Source organism: Hemicordylus capensis, chromosome 1 (assembly GCF_027244095.1).
Source record: "Hemicordylus capensis ecotype Gifberg chromosome 1, rHemCap1.1.pri, whole genome shotgun sequence".
Lineage (NCBI taxonomy): Eukaryota > Metazoa > Chordata > Lepidosauria > Squamata > Cordylidae > Hemicordylus > Hemicordylus capensis.
In genome coordinates, this window is record NC_069657.1 from 228885119 (window position 1) to 228892521 (window position 7403).

Consider the following 7403-nt stretch of genomic DNA (forward strand, 5'->3'; position numbering starts at 1 on the left):
CCCACTGTAATTGCTGTGTGCCTCATATGTTATCTTTTTTATTTTTGTATATCTTCTACCTGTGTCTTTAAAGGTGGCACCCATTTTGCTGATTTGCCCTATTTTGGATATGCATATAAGTGATAACATTGGTGGCAGGCTGACTTAAAAAGTAACAAAAGCAGCCCTGTCCATTTTTTTCACTGGAAAAAATATGGAGAGGCATGGCCATGTGCAGACCTTGATTTGCACAATGAGCCCCCATCTTGAGAATCAGTACAGTGCAGCAAAGCCCCCAGGAATTGCCCTGAAATCAATGCTGGGCAAACGCCATATGGTGAGTTTGGGTTGGACAAAAAGCAGTGTTAGTGTTTCTGACCTATTATGGATCCTGACTGCCATTTACCTGCAAGGCAAAAGATTCTGGCAACCTAATGAAGAGAGAGGGGCAGAGAGAGCATTCCTAGCTGGAATTATTTGAAAGGAATGTGTAGCTGGTGGTGAGACAGCACAGGCTGATTTCAATGGATCTGCAAACTGCTCTGAGGAGTCCCTCTGCTTGCATATTTGTAAGCAAAAGAAATATCACAAAGATACCATAAGTTTCTAGGAGCTTTCCCAGACAGCAGGCTTTACTGTGGGTTTTGTGCAAGGCTTTACTGCAAGTTTGAAGCTGTCAATCATGCAACTGCATTGTGCAAGTTCCAGTGTTTGCACAAGAGCACTCTTGCACAACTGCATGTACACTGTGCAAGGGTATGTGAAACAGACAAAATGTTACGCAATATGCTGGCCAATGACACTATTATTGCTTTCTTATTCTACTGTTCCTCCAAGGAGCTCAGAGTGGTGTACATTCCCCTTCTCTTTAATCTTCACATCAACCCTGTGAGCTAGTAACTGACCCCAAGCTTATCCAGTGAGCTTTATGGCTGAATGGTGATTTCGACCCTGATCTCTTTGTTGAAAGTCTGACATTTAACCCAACCCATAACAGTCTGGCTTGCAGTAGCAAAATCCTGTGGCATCTTCCATTAATTTCAGATTGTAATTTCAAATCTAATCCTATGTATGTGTATATGGGAATAAGTCTCTCTGAGGCTTACTCCCAAATAAGTGTGCCTGAGATTTCAGTTTTAAAATGTTTTTACATTTAGGAAACTGTATTACATTTAAGAAGCATGTGGATGGCTAATGCAAGGTAACTGACCTTGGTAGAGTCCAAAACGCTTAATTCATTAATAATTAATGCAAGAGGAAAAGGTCCCATGGAAGTTTATGAAAGCACTTGAATTTCAGATAATATGGTTCTGTTGTATTTATTCTTCATCTGACTTGCTTGTATATAGTTGTATATAGTCCTCTTTGTGGTTACTGTGCAATATGGTAAATACAGTGAGGTCATTCACATAATCGAAAACTGTGTTCTACCCAGGTTTGGGACCTGTGTGTACTCCCAATTTTTGATTGTGTGGAAGCAAGGTTAGAGGAAATCCTGGGTAGAAGTGATTGTGTGGAAGGAGAAAAAGCTACCCAGGTTTTCCTCTAACCTTGCTTCCACACAATCACTTCTACCCAGGTTTTCCTCTAATCTTGCTTCCACACAATCAAAAATTGGGAGTACACACAGCTCCCAAACCTGGGTAGAACACAGTTTTGGATTGTGTGAATGACCTCAGTATAAGCTTTAAGCTCAGATAGGTGCCAATTGTGGCTAGAATTTATTTCAGGCCTAACGTTCTAAAGTACATAAAAACCACTCTTATTCCTTGGAATCTTTGATGAATCCAGTGGAAACCTTAAGGCGAAACCAGCCAGACAGTCATGTGACTAGTATATGGCCACAGAAAAGCTACATTGCCAACTGCATGATGGTCTGCCAAGAGGAGACCAACTGTCATTGCCACCATTGCAAAACAAACATTGTACTCTGCCTTGCCACAGAACTCTGTTGCAAGCCAAGGAAAATAAGGAGGAGAAATGTTGTAATGGCAGAATAATGGCAGGTTCTCCAATTTCAAAAATCCGGGGAAGCCTTAAGGTCAGGGAAACCTTCTTCTTTATGAGAAATATCTAGATACTGTTAAAAGAAAATGCAATTGTATCAGAGCAGGCCATTGTGGCAGGGAATGATGGGAGCTGTGGTCCAACAACATCCAGGGACCCAGGTTTGACAACCCCTGCCCTAAAAGAAAAGAAGCTCCACATTTCTTTCCTAGGTTAGAAGAAGGGGGTTAAAAGATTTTGCCATTTCACAATCTAGGCCCATCAGCTGAAACTTCCCAAAGCATCTGACAACTTCTAAGATTATCCCCTCTGAGAGTTCTCACAATTAGTCTGACAGGAATTTAAGACAAAGTACCTATCAAACCCCGGAGCTTTCCCAGATGCGTGGCTTTACTGTGGCAGAAAGTGCCTAAACTTAAGCTGTTTTGAGCACTGCACCAAAGTGCTACCTTTTCAGGATGCATATAATGTGTAGTAACTGTGAGTTATCAGGAGCAAAGCTGAATAATGCCACTGGCTGTATGAATAGTACTTTCTGACGCCATCCTGAAATCACTGTAAATGGTTCCATGGCATGAACTCCACCCCTCACAACTCAACCTAAGTGTTTTGAGGCTTCATTTAATTGCTGTCGGAAAAACTCCTGCTGCTGCTAGTTCTCTTCTTTTGGTCCTCTTATTTTTTGTCTATGAAAATTCTGCTGCATTAGGTGGGTGGGACAGGATATAGATCAGCAAAAGGCAAGGGAAGAAAGAGTTAAACACAGTGCCAGATGTAGGCACAAACTAAGTAAGCTACAGCTTAGGGCCTCACATTGTGAGGGGCCTCTGAAGACCAAAAGAAAGAGGAAAAGACTAAATTTCAAGTTGTAATGGATAGCGACTAGTGAAAGGCAGATTTAAACCTGGCCTTTGACTCAGAGCAAGTCCACCAAAATAATCCCAGTGGTCATTGGCGCCCTGGGTGCAGTTCCAAAAGACCTTGAAGAGCACCTCAACACCATAGGGGCCACAGAAATCACCATCAGCCAATTACAAAAAGCAACTTTACTGGGAACAGCCTATATTCTGCGACGATATCTATAACAACAGCAACAAACACTGACAATAAAATTCAGCCATCCCAGGTCCTTGGGAGGGACTCGATGTCTGGATAAAACAAACTAGTCAATAACACCTGTCTGACTGTGTAAATAAATAAATAAATAAATAATCATAGTTATAGGCAGCGTTAACCTCTTCAGATAAATTCTCTTGTACTGCGAGGGCTAGGGCTGAGTGGCATGCCAGGGTGTGATTTCTGACCCGTTTCATAATGCCATTGGGCCTTTTAAGTTTGACATAGCTTAGGGCCTCATCATGTCATAATCCAGCCCTGGATAAATACCTTCTCCCAGAGCACCACTTGCTCGAATTTCGTAGCACACACTAATGAGTTGTGTATTTTTTAAAGTGGCATCCTAGTAACAAATTTCCTCCATCAGGCAGTTTGGCTCTGACTGATATGATAAGACATGCTCATCTGTGTTAAAAGCAATAAGGGAAACTAATAACTCTATGCAGACTATTGGGAAGATGTTTGAACGATCACTATGCCAGCATAGCATAGTGGTTAGAGTCTTTGACTAGGACTGGGAAGACCCGAGTTCAAATCCCCATTCAACCGTGAAACTCACTGGGTGACTCTGGGCCAGTCATGTATCTTTCAGCCTAATCTACTTCACAGGGTTCTTGTGAGGATAAAAATAACCATGTGCTCTGAGCTCCTTGGAGGAAGAGCGGGATATGTATGTAATAAATAAAATAAAATAATAATCAACATTTGAGCATAAACTTTTCTGGGCAATATCCCACTTCATCAGATGCAAAGAACAGTTTTTGCCACCCTAAATTTAATGAACTGTTTACATCTCCTCGGCTGATAGAAGCTACTGATCTGGAAGTTGCCAGATTAAATAACTTTTACCATCAGGGAAATCCTATTGACCTAGAGGCTATAGGGGAAGTTTTGGGTCCTCTGCACTGTACATGGATAAATCTTTTACAGTAAAGATCCTTTATATCCACCCCAGAAATAACATCACAAGCTAACAGACAGCTAACAAAATTTGAAGTTCCAAAATTTGGGGTTTTGGAAGCCCCAGACACCCTTAAAGGTGTCGTTTCAAAATTATATGTTTTGATTATAAACTTTTAACCCACTGTGTAGCCTTAAAGTGTCTTGGGAAAATGACTTCCAACAGGAAATCAAAGATCAAGAGTGGATGAACATATGGAAATGGAAGCCAGTTACTTCCTCTTTGGCCCAAATTAAGGATGACTTTCTATATGTTTTCCATAGATGGAACCTGACCCCAGTAAAAATAGCATACATCCAAAAAGACTGCTCTCTGCTTTGCTGGAGTGGTTGTAGGATGAAGGGTTTGCCTGTTTTAAGAGATGCAAATCACAGTTGAAGTACAGTAGAAAGATCAGTCCAAAGCATTCTGAAGTTCTTAGAGGGAAAGGAAGAGTAATAACATGCACTGAGTTAGGAATATGCAAGCCAACTCACTTGGAGCCGGGCTCAACATCGAGCTGGCCCCGTTCAGGCAGTCTGAGTTCAAACCGGGCCAACCCCTGTTTTGAGAAACTGGCTCACGGGCCAACTTGGGGGATATTCTTGTAAATGGGAATCACCTTTACAAGTGAGGACTGCCCTTTACAAGTACAGGGGAATTCCCTAACCTAAGGTAGGGGGAGAGAGGGAAAGGTCTTTTTTACCTTTAAATTATAGATGGTGGGGACAGTGGAGGCAGCCGTGGCAGCTTCTGAAGCAGGGGCTTCTCCAACCCCCCTCCCCGCCATCCTCCTAGATGACAGCCTGGGCCAGTTGCAGCCCGGTTCAGGCCTCCGCAGATGTGCGGATGCCATTTTAGTGATTTTCGCGCATGTGTGGAGACCATTTGCGTCGCCATGCAAATTGTGTGGTGACGCAAATGGCCTATGAGTAGGCATGTGTGAACCAGTTTGAATTCGAACCAGGGTGGTTCGAAGGTTCGAATTCGAACCGAACCAGCCATCAGGTTTGAGCTGCAGGTTCGAATTCGAACCGAACCAGGGGGTGGTTCAATTCGAACCGGTTCAGAAACAACAAAACCCAGTACCCCATGGGTTAGCAACCCGTGGGGGTGGTTGGCACCCTCTTTGCACTAGACCACCACTCACTCTGGGCCACCCCAGTACCCCACAAGTGGCTTTAAGGGTTTTCTCCATAGGGAAGAATGGAGGTTTCAGCAGCCCCATAACTGCACTTGGGGGGTGCTGGGGTGGCTCAGAGCAAGGGTGCCAACCACCTCCATGGGTTGCTAACCCATGGGGTACTGGGTTTTGTTGTTTCTGAAGTGTTCTGAGTGTAGATTCTTTGGTAGCATATAAGATTTTCAGTGACAAACTATGAATCCACTCTCATTGCTAACCTTAAAGACACATAAACTTCAAAAATCACTTAAAAATCAGCCCTTTGCCCAATTCCTTTCAAATAATTCTGATAGCTACCTGGCCCCCCTTGGGCACTACCACCCACCACACTCTGCTCTTGGACACCCCTTTCCCCCGATGTGAAGCTATACATTTGCTGACACCTCCATGCTTCTTTATGGAGAAAAACCTTAAAGTCGCATAAACTTCAAAAATCACTTAAAAATCAGCCCTTTGCCCAATTCCTTTCAAATAATTCTGATAGCTTCCTTGCCCACCTTGGGAACTACCACCCACCACACTCCACTCTAGGACATCCCTTTCTCCCTGATGTGAAGCTATATATTTGCTGCAATCCTCATTATTCTCTATGAGGAATTCCAAAATACTTTTAAAATTCACCAATAATCAGAGGAGTGTCCGATTGTCTTGGAACTTTGTGGATAGTAGGCACCCCTGGTTGTCTACCACCTACCCCAATTTTGTGCCCCTAGGTGCTCCACAATAGGGGATATGGGCTGTTTCGGGTCCTATTATACCCTATGAGAAAAATAATTAAAAATATTTCAAATATTCATAAAAAATCATAGGGGTGTCTGATTGCTTCGGGGTTTGCATGGTTGTTGGAAGCCATGGGTGTAACACAATAAGGAATAATGGCCTGGTTCAAGTCCCATTATATCCTATGAAAAAAAAATAGAAATAATTTTCAAAAATTCATTAAAAAATCGTACAAGTGTCCAATTGCTTTGGGGTTTGGGTGGCAGGTACCCATGGGTGCCAGCTACCATCCTATGAATTTTTGGGTGTCTGAACCAGTTTGAACTGGTTCAAATTGGTTCTAACTGGTTCAAATTCAAACCGAACCAGGGGGAGGTTAGAGCAAAACCAAAACCGAACCACCCCCACCTGGTTCGAACCTGGTTCGAATTCAAACCGAACCGGGTAAACCGGTTTTGTGCACATCCCTACCTATGAGCATGCATGGAGGTCACTAAAATGGCCTCCACACACATGCAGAGGCCCAAACACAGCCGTCCTGGGCTGTCATTTGGGAGGCAAGTGGAGGGGGAGTTGGAGGAGCCCCAGGCACCCCTGCCAAAAGCACTGCCACGTCCATGACTGCCTCCACCATCCCTGGTGCCTACAAGTTAAAAGGTGAAAAGGACCTTTTCCTCGACACCCCCGATACCTTAGGTTAAGGAATCTCCCTGTATTTGTAAATGGGAATCTTCGCTGGATTTCCCTTTGCAAGTATACCTCTCGAGCCGTCCCACAAATCAGTTCAGCCTGGTTCAATGCTCGAACCGGACAGGACCCAGTTTGGCTGAGCCTGAGCCCGGGCCCGGCAGGTTCAAATCCTGTTCAGATTTGAACCAAATTGGTCTCACAGCCGACTTGCACATCTCTACACATCCCTACACTGAGTGGAACCTTTGTAGTGTGAAAGGAAACTGTAACCTCTGTTGAGTCCTTTAAAAATTTTTTTGATGCAGTTATTTCAACATAGGAACATAGGAAGCTGCCATATACTGAGATAGACCATTGGTCCATCTAGCTCAGTATTGTCTACACAGAGAATACTGAAACACTGCAGCTTCTTCAAGGTTGTAGGCAGGAGTGTCTCTCAGCCTCATCTTAGAGATGCCAGCGACGGAACTTGGAATCTTGGACTTCTTGATGTTTTTGCTGATGTTAGCAAATTTGTGATGAGAAGTGATCTGTGATAGTATTTTACATATTCAGACAATGTGTCAATAATGACATTTTCCAATATCCAGTATCTTATCTAGACCAGGTAAGGACAATAATGTATCATACACAAATATTTTATAGAAGAGATAGAGATAGTCCAACCCACATTTTTTAATTATTAAAACCAGTTCAAAACAGCCTGCAAATTCATTTTCTGAGTTTATTAACTGCCAATCCTTCCTGATATTCTCATCTCAGTCCACT